Source organism: Aotus nancymaae, unplaced genomic scaffold, assembly GCF_030222135.1.
Source record: "Aotus nancymaae isolate 86718 unplaced genomic scaffold, 86718_ANA_hifiasm-v0.15.2.pri h1tg000018l, whole genome shotgun sequence".
NCBI lineage: Eukaryota > Metazoa > Chordata > Mammalia > Primates > Aotidae > Aotus > Aotus nancymaae.
The window spans coordinates 8,663,283-8,676,373 of record NW_026988430.1 but is presented as its reverse complement, the minus strand read 5'-3'; the positions used below and the strand labels follow the sequence as shown (position 1 = coordinate 8,676,373).

At 40.8% G+C, this 13,091-nt stretch overlaps 1 pseudogene; it reads right to left on the bottom strand.

The window, feature by feature from the left end:
• LOC110569117 (amyloid protein-binding protein 2-like) overlaps positions 1 to 13,091 on the bottom strand; it is a 44,669-nt pseudogene that overhangs the window by 20,680 nt on the left and 10,898 nt on the right.

The following is a 13,091-nucleotide window of genomic DNA, read 5'->3' as shown; positions in this document are numbered from 1 at the left end:
AAAAAACCCATGATATTAAAGTCTTGTGTTTAACACAGATATGAATTGTAAGATTTTTATAAAAAGACTTTGAACTAGGGGAATGAGGATTAAGACTAAGACTTTGAATAAGAAGTCAAAGTTTCAACTCTCTAAGAATACTCACTCCATGGCCTAAGAGTTGTAATTTTCCAGCTAATGAGTTAACTGAATTATTTTACTCTTTTCATCTTGCAGTGTACATATAACTTTAGCATCTCCCAATACGAAATCCCAAAGAAGATAAATCTGAATATACTTAATCTTATTAGTAAGCAGCACATAATGGAGGATATACAGATTTAAAAAAAATACTGTGATGCTTAATTATCTTATTTTTTTTTTTTAGCAAGAAATTACTGTTCTGGATGTTATTTACTCAGAATATTATCTTTTTGAGGAATTTCACCCCTAAAAATGACTAACATTTAATACACTGTTACTACACCATGTAAAACATCTTGTATTGTGGTAACTACTCTACGTGAACTCACTCATTTAACTTTCATAACACACCTTCAACTTAAATGAAATAACTGCCTCAATTTAATAAATGAAAAAACTTGAGTCACAGAAAAACCAACACTTATAATTCAGCAAGTGAAAAGATTCAAATCCACACAATCTGACTTCAGAGGCTAAGTCTGTAGTCCCTATACTACATTAGTTATTAAGGAATAATTTCTTAGTGCTATTCAGGATTAGTTACAATAAACAGAAAACACAAAGTAACATACCATCATGGTATGTTCTAAAACACGTTTTTTTGCACATTAAAAAAAATCTCTGAAATCATCTGAGACCAGCCTGGGTGATATGGCAAAATCCTGTCTCTACAAAAGATACAAAAGCCAGCCAGGTGTGGTGGCAAGTGCCTGTAGTCCCAGCTACTCAGGAGGCTGGGGTGGGAGAATGGCTTTAGCCTGGGAGGCAGCGGCTGCAGTGAGCGGAGATCATACCACTGTACTCCAGCCTGTGAAACAGAGCGAGACTCGGTCTCAAAAAAAAAAAAAAAAAAAAACAACAAAAAAACCCTCTGAAAGTAGAGTACATGATAAAACTGACAGTAATATTACAATAATTGGCCGCATTTTTTTTTCTTGGTACACACAAAAAATACGGTGTGTCTCAATAGTATTAATGTCTGAGTCAACAAAATACTGTATTTTGCTTCAATTCACATTTTATATTTAATTAAATCTATAGGTAATTAAGCAATTTTAAAAATTAACTGGATTAACTGGAGAGAACTGTGCTTTAGAACTTTCTAGATTCCTCATCAAGTTGAGCAGAATAATGAGGTTATTATTCATATTCATACTAAGCAATATTCTATTTATCGTCCCAGCATATTGTGTATTGGGTTGGTTATTAGAATATTTTCTTTCAGCTTCAAATTCACACTACTAGAGTATGTTTGAGGACGCTGAGCAAGGACTCTGCAAACCACATTTCTCCTTTGCTAGCTGGCTTCTTGTTAGGCTCAGCCAATAGGAGGCACTGGAGAAAGGGCTGCAAGACTGCAAGAGCAAAGGACACTTTCCTTCCTCTTTGTGTTAGTGAGGTTCCTGCTGACAAAAACACCCCGGGGTTTGCTTCTTGACTCTGGTAGTAGTAGTTCATTCCATTAAGTAATAGTCAATACAGTTGCAGTTTTCCAATGCTTGAAAAACCAGTTTCACAGCACTCCATCAAACACCAGCAACAGTCACCCAGATTGTCCCTCCTAGAGGTCTAGCTAGACCCACAACCCTCTTTTCAGACCTCTGAGGCACCAGTAACAGCCTAACAGCATCCCAGCTTTATAGGGCAAACCCCTACAATTTCTAATTTTTAATTCCAACCTCTTCCCTTGGTTCCCCAAGCCATAGGTATGGTAGCCAGTTTTCACAATACTCTACTGTTCCTAATACTCTACTGTTGTGTCCCTAATACTCTACTGTTCCCTTTTACCTTTTTAGTTCTCTAATATCTGGTTACAAATGATTTGTATTAGGCCAGATATAGTGGCTCATGCCTGTAATTCCAGCACTTTTAGAGGCTGAGGTGGAAGGATCAATTGAGGCCAAAAGTTCAAGACCAGCCTGGGTAACACAGCGAGACCCTGTCTCTTAAATAAACAAACATTCTTTATATTAAATTATATCTCTAGAACATGGATGGATTTTGAAAATATTATGCTAAATAAAATAAGCCAGTCACAGAGACCATATATTTCTTTTTCTTTTTTTTTTTTTTCCCACCAAGATGGAGTCTTGCTCTGCCACCCAGGGTAGAGTGCAGTGGCCTAATCTCGGCTTACTGCAACCTCTGCCTTCCGTGTTCAGTAATTCTCCTGCCTCAGCCTCCCGAGTAGCTGGAATTACAGGCTCATGCCACTATGTCCAGCTAATTTTTTTGTATTTTTGGTAGAGATGGGGTTTCACCATGTTGACCAGGCTGGTCTCACACTCCTGACCTTGTGATACACCCGCCTCAGTCTCCCAAAGTGCTGGGATTACAAGGTGTGAGCCACTGCGCCCAGCCAAAGACCGTATACTTCAAGAGTCCATTTACATAAAATGTCCAGAACAGGCAAATCTAGAGATAGAAAATGAATGATATTTGCCTGGTGTTGGAGGGAAATGGAAGTGAGTGCTAATGGGTACTGTTTTCTTTTTGGGGTGGTAATAATGTTCTAAACTTATTGTGGTGATGTATGCAGAACACTTCTGGTATGACTTTTTTCACTCTCTGGGTAATTTCAGGATTAAGACTGCTAACTATAAGTTTGCCAGGACTTGGTTCTCCCTCCAAGGTATCTGTCTATCTGGGTCATTACAATGGCCAGATTGGCACAAGTAAATGTGGAGATGACTGAGAACCTCAATGAACACTAGTCTTCCTTTCATCTTCTTTGATACTAAATTTCTCTCATGCACAGATTTTTTTTTTGAGACGGAGTTTCGCTCTTGTTACCCAGGCTGGAGTGCAATGGCGCAGTCTCGGCTCACCGCAACCTCCGCCTCCTGGGTTCAAGCAATTCTCCTGCCTCAGCCTCCTGAGTAGCTGGGACTACAGGCGTGCACCACCATGCCCAGCTAATTTTTGTATTTTTTAGTAGAGACAAGGTTTCACCTTGTTGACCAGGATGGTCTCTGATCTCTTGACCTCGTGATCCACCCGCCTCGGCCTCCCAAAGGGCTGGGATTATAGGCGTGAGTCACCGCACCCAGCCCTCATGCACACATTTTTATATGATTATCTCGAACTAAAGGGGTATCATCCTTAACATCAGTCAAGATCACAAGTTTTTAGACTTTCTTTGGACAATTCTTTGTCGCTACTGACATTCCTAAGACTAAAAAATAAATGCTGAGGATCCCTTTCAAAAAAATATGCTCTGAAGTTCCTTCAGCAAGCTGTCTTTGACTACTACAAAGAATGTAGTGGCTCACGCCTGTAATCCCAACACTTTGGGAGGCTGAGGCAGACGGATCACCTGAGGTCAGGAAATTGAGACCAGCCTGGCCAACATGGTGAGACCCTATTTCTACTAAAAATACAAAAATTTGCTGGACGTGGTGACGCACGCCTGTAGTACCAGCTACCCAGGAGGCTGAGGCAAGAGAATTACTTGAACCCGGGAGGCAGAGATTGCAGTTAGCTGAGATCGTGCCACTACACTCCAGGCTGGGCGACAGAATGAGCCTGTCTCAAAGAAAAAAAAAATATTATAAGAAAATGACTATTAAAATTTGCTGGGAAAGATGTGTATGTATATGTGTGTACACTTGTAAGGCAGAAAACACACAGCATATGCACACAGTAATGGGAGAAGTTAAAATCAAAAATAGGGTTGGGTGCAGTGGCTCACAGTTGTAATCCCAACACTTTTGGTCGCCAAGATGGGTAGACCACTTGAGGTCAGGAGTTCAAGACCAGCCTGGCCAATATGGTGAACCCCCGTCTCTACTTAAAATACAAAAATTAGTTGGGCGTGGTGGTGCATACCTGTAATCCCAGCTACTTGGGAGGCTGAGGCAAAAGAATTGCTTGAACCCAGGAGGCGGGGGTTGCAGTGAGCCAAAATCACACCATTGCACTCCAGCCTGGGTGACAGAGTCAGACTCCATCTCAAAAAAACAAACAAAAAACACCCCCAAAAACAAAAGTAGTTTGTGGTGATCAAATTGTACTGCATCCTGATAGTGATGGTGGTTATATGACTCTTTACATGAATCAGCCGCACAGACACATACACACACAAATGAGTGCATGTAAAAACTGGTGAAAACTAAATAGGGCCAGGAGTCTAGTTAATGGTATAATACCAGTGTCAATTTCTTGGTTTTGATATTGACCTACAGTTATATAATATGTGACCACTGGGGGAAGCTGGAGGAGTGGTTCAAAGAATTCTGGGTACTCTTTTGCAGCTTCCTATGAATCTAGTCACTTCAAAAAAATTTGTCTAATAAAGAAAAAAAGAGCGAAGTGTAGTGGCTCATGCCTATAATTCCAGTAGTATGGGAGGAACGCTTGAGCCCAGGAGTTCAAGACCAGCCTGGAAAACATAGCAAGACCTTGTCTCAACAAAAATAAAATAGCTGGATGTGGTGGCACATGCCTGTTGTCCTAGCTACTTGGGAAGTTGAGGCACAAAGACTGCTTGAGCCCCAGTGTGCAGTTACAGTGAGCTATGATTGTTGATATGGCTGGACTGTCCCCACCAAATCTCATCGTGAATTATAGTTCCCATAATTCCCATGTTTTGTAGGAGGGACCTGGTGGGAGAGAATTAAATCATAGGGATGGTCTCGTCAATACTGTTCTCATGGTAGTGAGTAAGTCTCACAAGATCTGATGGTTTTATAAGGGGTTTCCCCTCTCAGTTGGCTCATTCTCTCTTGCCTGCTGCCACATAAGATGTGCCTTTCACCTTCCACCATGATTATGAGGCCTCCTCAGCCACATGAAACTGTGAGTCCATTAAGCCTCCTTTTTCTTTATAAATTATCCAGTCTCAGGTATGTCTTTATCAGCAGCATGAAAATGAACTAATAGAGTAAACTGGTGCCAGTAGAGTGGGGAGCTGCTATTAAGATACCTGAAAACGTGGAACCAACTTTGGAACTGGTTAACAGGTAAAGTTTGGAAGTTTGGAGGGCCCAGAAGAAGACAGAAAAATGTGGGAAAGTTTGGAACTTCCTAGAGACTTCTTCATTGTCTTTGACCAAAATGCTGATAATGATATGGACAGTGAAATCCAGCTGAGGTGGTCTCAGATGGAGATGAGTAACTTGTTGGAAACTGAAGTAAAGGTGACTCTTGCTATGTCTTAGCCAAGAGACTGGTGACATTTTGTCCCTGCCTCAGAGATTTGTGGAACTCTGAACTTGAGAGAGATGATTTGGGGTATCTGGCAGAAGAAATTTCTAATCAGCAAAGCATTTAAGAGGTGACCTGGGTGCTGTTAAAAGCTTTACTTATTTATTTATTGAAACAGAGTTTCGCTCTTTTGCCCACGCTGGAGTGCAATGGTGCGATCTTGGCTCACTGTAACCTCCGTTTCCCAGGTTCAAGTGATTCTCCTGCCTCAGCCTCCCAAGTAGCTGGGACTACAGGCACTCACCATCATGCCTAATTTTTGTATTTTTTAGTAGAGACTGGGTTTCACCATGTTGGCCAGGCTGGTCTCAAACTCCTGACCTCATGATCTGCCTGCCTCAGCCTTCCAAAGTTCTGGGATTACAGGTGTGAACCACCGTGCCAGGCCCTTGTTTCATTTATTTTTATTTTTTGAGATGAAGTCTCACTTTGTCACCCAGGCTGGAGTGCGGCGAGGCGATCTCAGCCTGCAGTGGGGCGTTATCAACTCACTGCAACTTCTACTTTTCAGGTTCAAGTGATTCTCCTGCCTCAGCCAGCCTCCTGAGTAGCTGGGATTACAGGCTCCCACCACCATGCCTGGCTAGTTTTTGTATTTTTAGTAGAGACAGGATTTCACCATGTTGGCCAGGCTGGTCTTGAACTCCTGATATCAAGTAATCCACCCGTCTCAGCCTCTCAAACTGCTGGGATTAGAGGCATGAACCACTGCGCTTGGCCAGCATTCAGTTTTGTTTTGTTTTTTTAATGGAGTCTCACTCTGTTGCCAGGCTGGAGTGCAGTAGCGCAATCTCAGCTCACTGCCACCTCCACCTCCTGGGTTCAAGCGATTCTCCTGCCTCAGCCTCCTCAGCAGCTGGGACTACAGGCACGTGCCACCATACCCAGCTAATTTTTGTATTTTTAGTAGAGACAGGGTTTCACCATATTGGCCAGGATAGTCTCAATCTCTTGACCTGGTGATCAGCCTGCCTCAGCCTCTCAAAGTGCTGGGATTCCACGCCTAGCCAGCATTCAGTTTTAAAAGGAAAAAAGAGCATAAAAATTTGGAAAATCTATAGCCTGAGGATGTGACAGAAAAGAAAAACCCATTTTTGGAGGAGAAATGCAAGCTGGCTACAGAAATTCACATAATGTTAATCTCCAAGACAAGGGAGAAAATGTCTCCAGGGCATTTCAGAGACCTCTGTGGCAGCCCCTCCTATCATAGGCCCAGAGACCTAGGAGGAAAAAAATGCTTTTGTGGTTTTGTGGGCTGAGCCCAGGGCCCCCCTGCTGTGTGCAGCCTAGGGACTTGGTCCCCTGTATTCCAGCTGCTCTAGCCATAGTTAAAAGGGACCAAAGTACAGCTCAGACCATAGTTTCAGAGGGTGCAAGTCCCAAGCCTTGGCAGCTCCCAGGTGGTGTTGAACCTGTGGGTACACAGAAGTCAAGAACTGACATTTGGGAACCTCTGCCTAGATTTCAGAATGTATGGAAGCGCCTGGATGTCCAGGAAGAAATCTGCTACAGGGTGGAGCCCTCATGAAAAACCTCTGCTAGGACAGTGTGGAAGGGAAATGTTGGGTTGAAGCCCTTACACAGAGTCCCCACTGGGGCACTGCCTACTGGAGCTCCGAAAAGGGGGTCACTGTCCTCCAGATCCCAATGGTAGATCCACTGAAAGCTTGCACCGTGTGCCTGAAAAGCCACAGATACTCAATGCTGGCCTGTGAAAACAGCTGAGAGGGAGGCTGTACCCTGTAAAGCCACGGGGGTGGAGCTGCCCAAGACCATAGGAACCTACCTCTTCCATCAGCATGACCTGGATGAGAGACATGGAGTCAAAAGAGATCATTTTGGAGCTTTAAGATGTGACTGCTCTGCTGGATTTCAGACTTGCATGGGGCCGTTAGCCCCTTCATTTTAGCCAATTTCTCCCATTTGGAATCATTGTATTTATCCAATGCCTGTACCCCCACTGTATCTAGGAAATAAACTAACTTGCTTTTGATTTTACAGGCTCATAGGCAGAAGGGACTTATCTTGTCTCAGATGAGACTTTGGACTGTGGACCTTTGAGTTAATGCTGAAATGAGTTAAGACTCTGAGGGACCGTTGGGAAGACATGATTGGTGTTAGAATGTGAGTACATGAGATTTTGGAGGGGCCAGGAGAAGAATGATATGATTTAGCTGTGTCCCCACCCAATCTCATCTTGTAGTTCCCATAATTCCCACGTTGTGGGAGGGACCAGTGAAAGATAACTGAAACATGGAGGCGGTTCTCCCATACTGTTTCATGCCATTCATACATATTTCATGCTAGCAAATAAGTCTCACGAGAGCTGATGGTTTTATAAGGGGTTTCCTCTTTCACTTGGCTCTCATTCTCTCATCTGCCACCATGTAAGACGTGCCTTTCACCTTCTGCCATCATTGTGAGGCCTCCCCATTCATGTGGAACTATGAGTCCATTAAACCTCCTTTTGCTTTATAAATCACCCAGTCTTGGGAATGTCTTCATTAGGAGCATGAAAACGAACTAATGCAATTGTGCCACTGCACTCTAGCCTGGGTGACAGAGTGAGACCCTGTTTCAAAATAAAATAATAAAACAAAATAACAAAAAAGGTAGCAAGAACTTTAATATGCAATTGCCTGAAACACGCTTATCTATACAGATATGTGAAAACCATATAAAATTTTTTACAAACATTAAACAGATTTTTCTACATGTATGGCACACAAAACTTTTTTCTACTTTTATATTTATCATTTATTTATTTATTTTTAAAATTTATTTTAGAGATGGGGTCTCGCTATGTTGCCCAGGCTGGTCTTGAACTCCTGGGCTCAAGTGATCCTCCCACCTCAGTCTTCAAAAGTGCTAGGATTACAGGTGAGAGCCACCATACCCAGCCTTTTATTTTTCTTTTCTGAAACAGAGTCTCCCTGTCACCCAGGCTGGAGTGCAGTGGCACAATCTAGGCTCACTGCAACCTCTGCCTCCCAGGTTCAAATGATTCTCATGTCTCAGCCTCCTGAGTAGCTGGGATTACTGACACGTGTCACCACACTCAACTAAGTTTTGTATTTTTAGTAGAGATGGGATTTCGCCATGTTGGCCAGGCTGGTCTCAAACTCCTGACCTCAAGTGATCCACCAGCCTCAGTCCCCCAAAGTACTAGGAATTACAGGCATGAGCCACCACACCCGGCCCTATCATGTATTTTTAAGGTCTCAATGTTGCTTTTACATTTGTTTTCACTATCCTCATAACATCCCCATGAGGAAATAAAGAATAATCCTCATTTTAGAGATGAGAAAACTGAGGCTCTAAAAGGATGAAGTTCCCTGCCACAGTCTACAGTATGTAGGTGAAAGAGGCTGGTGGCAGCATGACATGGTAGAAAAATAAGTACTTTGGAATCACACAGACAAAGGATTCTAAACTTAGCTCTACTAGCTATGTGACATGAGCCGGTTACTCAACTTTTCTGAGTCTGTTTCCTCATTTGTAAAATGCTATTAATACCAACACTTAGTTAGAACGTCATGAGGATTTAGAAAGATACTATCCAAATATATAGTACAGTGCTTTGGCACAGAGTTAAATGGTTCTGATGTTCTTCTTACAATCTTCTTATGTAGACTTTGGAAAAATCCTGGAAGAATTCTTTGTTAGCAGGTTTAATTCTGAGTCCATCACAGGACAAAACACTTCTGTTTTACCATTACTTACCTAAAACAAAGCCAACCTGAATGGCTTTTTCCTTTACTGCAGCATCTGATTCTGCTATATAAGAGCACCGCCTACTGAATGAGTAGGCCAAGACTGAAGCAACTTTAACACCATGATCCATCAAAGCCTGAAAACAATGATGAAGCAAATGTCTGTAAGAAAAGAAAAAGTTTATTTTATAGAGGTAATTTATTTTTCTCCTTTTAGAAAGTGCTGCTTCTCTTCTCTTTTAAATAATAGCATCATTATTTTCCAGGATGGAATAAGATAAAAAGCATTTTGCCTTATCAATTATGAGGCCAAAATTCAAAATTTAGCCTAATATCTTTACTCAGTGGATAACTGAGTGATCCCATAACATTCAGGAAAAGTACACAATGTGTAACTCGATGACAAGGAATGATGAAGCTAACTTTTAAAATTGGCTCTAAAAACCAAATTATAATCCACAATAAAAAGGTACATAACCCAATTCTTAAAAGGTAATGAAGATACGAACAGCTATTTCTCCACAAAAGATACACAAACGCCAATAAACACAAAATAAGAAGTTCAACATCATTAATGATTAGGGAAATGCAAATCAAAATCATGATGAGATAACACTTTAAACCCAATAGAATTTAAAAATATATTTATTTATTTATTTAGGTTCTAGAGACAAGGTCCTGCTCTGTCACCCAGACTGCAGAGAAGTGGCATGACCACAGCTCACTATAGCCTTGAACTCCTGGTCTCAATTAAGATCTTCCAGCTTCAGCCTCCAGAGTAGCTGGGACTATGGACACCCATCACTACACCTTGCTATTATTTTTTGAAGTGGTCACGTGGTTAAAAAAAAAAAACAGGAACTCTCATACATTGGTGGTGGGAATATAAAATGGTACGGCTGCTGCAAAAAACAATTTAGTGGTTCCTCAAAAAGTTGGGTTACCATATTATACAACCTAGGTATATACTCAAGAGAATTGAGACTATATACACACAAAATATTGTTCAACCACATTCACAGAAGCATTATTCATAATAGTCAAAAGGTGGAAACAACTCAAGCATTCATCAACAGAGGACTGGATAAGCAAAATGCAGTATTATCCTTACAATGGGAAAGTATTCAGCCATAAAAAAAAAAAAAGTAGTACTGATGCAAGCAAGAACATGAATGAACCCTGAAAATGTTATGCTAAGTGAAAGTGTCAGTCACAAAAGATCATATAAGACTCCATTTATATATAATATCTAGAATAGACAAATCCATAGAAACAGAAAGTAGATTAATGGTCACCTAGTAACTGAGAAAATAGAGTGACTGTTAACTAAGGAAATGGTAAGCCAGAGTAAGAGGAGATGGAGTGACTGTTAATGATTTCTTTCTGTGGTGATCAAATTTTCTAGAATTAGATAGTGGTGATGGTTGCAAAATCTTGTGAATAGTTGAATGGTAGCATTTAAACTGGTGAATTTTACAGTGTGTGAATTATGTTTCAATAGAAAAAAAAATTTTAAACAAAATTGTAAACAACAAAGTCACTGATTTGGATAAAGGAAGAAAAGGTCAATTTACATGCTTTTAGTTTCACAAATACATAAAACACTTACCAAAGGATTTGGACTTGGTGAAAGATAACCTAAGAGATGAAAGAGAGGTATTCCACTAAATCTTTACAACAGCCATGTTTCAAACTACCTAGAGAGATTCAAATCCCTGAAAGCTAACTTTTTCCTTAGAGTCAGGAATATTTTTTAAAGTTTTTCTAGTCTTCTTTCACCTAAATAAGTTCTCATTTATTAGTTTTTCTTACAGACTAACTTTAATCAACTAATCAAGAAAGTCTCTCTATAGTTTTAGTACATAGGCCACATTTCAAAGTTATCCTTAAACCCTGAAATCATGCTATTTGCTTACTTGTTTACTTACTCATTTATTTATTTATTTATAAGATGGTGTCTCACTGTCACCCAGGCTGGAGTACAGTGGCACGATCTCAGCTCAGCACAACCTCTCCCTCCCAGGTTCAAGAGATTCTCCTCCCTCAGCCTGCCGAGTAGCTGGGATTACAGGTGCCCACCACCAAGCCTGGCTAAGTTTTGTATTTTTAGTACAGACAAGGTTGCACCATGTTGGCCAGGCTGAACTCCTGATCTCCAGTGATCCACCCGCCTTGGCCTCCCAAAGTGCTGGGATTACAGGCGTGAGCCACTGTGCCCAGCCAACTTACTTGTTTATTATCTTATCATCCCTCTCTAAAATACACACTGCATGAGGAAGGGACCTTGTGGATCACATTCACTGCTATGGCCCCAGGATCTAAAACAGTATCTGGAAAATGTATTAAATATACACAATGGTCTACTATTCGGACATTAAAAAAAGAATGAGATCCTTGCCGAGCGTAGTGGCTTACGTCTGTAATCCCAGCCCTTTGGGAGGCCGAGGTGGGCAGATAACCTGAGGTCAGGAGTTCTAGACCAGCCTGACCAACATGGAGAAACCCTGTCTCTACTAAAAATACAAAATTAGCCAGGCGTGGTGGTACATGCCTGTAATCCCAGCTACTCGGGAGGCTGAGGCAGGAGAATTACTTGAACCTAGGAGGTGGCAGTTGCGGTGAGCTGAGATCACGCTATCGCACTCCAGCCTGGGCAACAAGAGTGAAACTCTGTCTCAAAACAAACAAACAAACAAACAAACAAAAACAAAACAAAGAATGAGATCCCATCATTTTCAATAACATGGATGGAACTATATGGTAGGTAAAATAAAGCTAGCCAAGGAAAGAACAACTTTGCATGTAGTCACTTATTTGTGGGAGCTAAAAATTAAAATAATTGCATTCATGGAGATAGGAGAAGGATGGTTACCAGAGGCTGGGAAGGGTAACTGGGGAGAAGAGGGCAAATGAAGATGGTTAATGGGTACAAAAAAATAGACAGAATAAATAAAATCTAGTATTTGCTAACACAACAGGATTATAGTAAAAAAAATTTAATTCTACATCTTAATAACAAAAATAATAGAACTGAATTGTCTGTAACACAAAGGATAAATGCTTGAGGTGACGAATACCTAATTTACCTTGATGTGATTATTACACATTGCATGCTTTTATCAAAGTATCTTATGTAGCCCATAAAAACACAAAAAATATAAAAATAAAACAAAACAGTACCTGAAGCATATTAACACTCAACAAGTATTTATTTAATCTGTTGAATAAATGCCAACAACTTTGTAAGATTCTGATTAGAGATCAGCAGTATTTTGTGAAGCTATACTCATATTTTCCTAGAAATTCGGGTTAGGAAAGGAAATGGCAGTTAAACTTAGCAAAGAACACTAAAGAGAACAGCAAGTAGGTCAGGCATGGTGGCTCACACCTGTAATCCCAGCAATCTGGGAGGCCAAAGCAGGTGGATGGCTTGAGCTCAGGAATTTGACACCAGTGTGGGCAACATGGCAAAACCCCATCTCTACTAAAACTACAAAAAATTAGCCAGGTGTGGTGGTGCATGCCTATATTCCCAGCCACTTGGGAGGTTAAGGTAGGGGAATCACCTGGGCCCTGGAAGTCAAGGCTACAGTGAGCATGATCTTGCCACCGTACTCCAGGATGGGTAATGAAAGTGAGACCCTGTCTCCAAAAAAAAAAAAAAAAAAAAAAAGACAACAGCAAGTGCAATGAAAAGCCAGATCTGTAGCTACTTCTACATGATGATATTTACAACAGGAAGATGAATTCAATCTCCCTCTTTTTGAACTCAAAAAGCTAAACTGCCAAAATGTTAACTTTCCAAAGGGGATAGAAGCAGGCAGAACAAATTATCTTCTCTTTGTCACCAAGCTTCTGTTTGGTGCTGTATAATTACTGCCACAGTATTTTTACTATATTCTCTACGATGCTGGCAAAAACTCCTTGAGTTGTCTTAAATTGTTTCAAATTCTACTTCTAGGTATGTATCTATAGATACGCATACATATG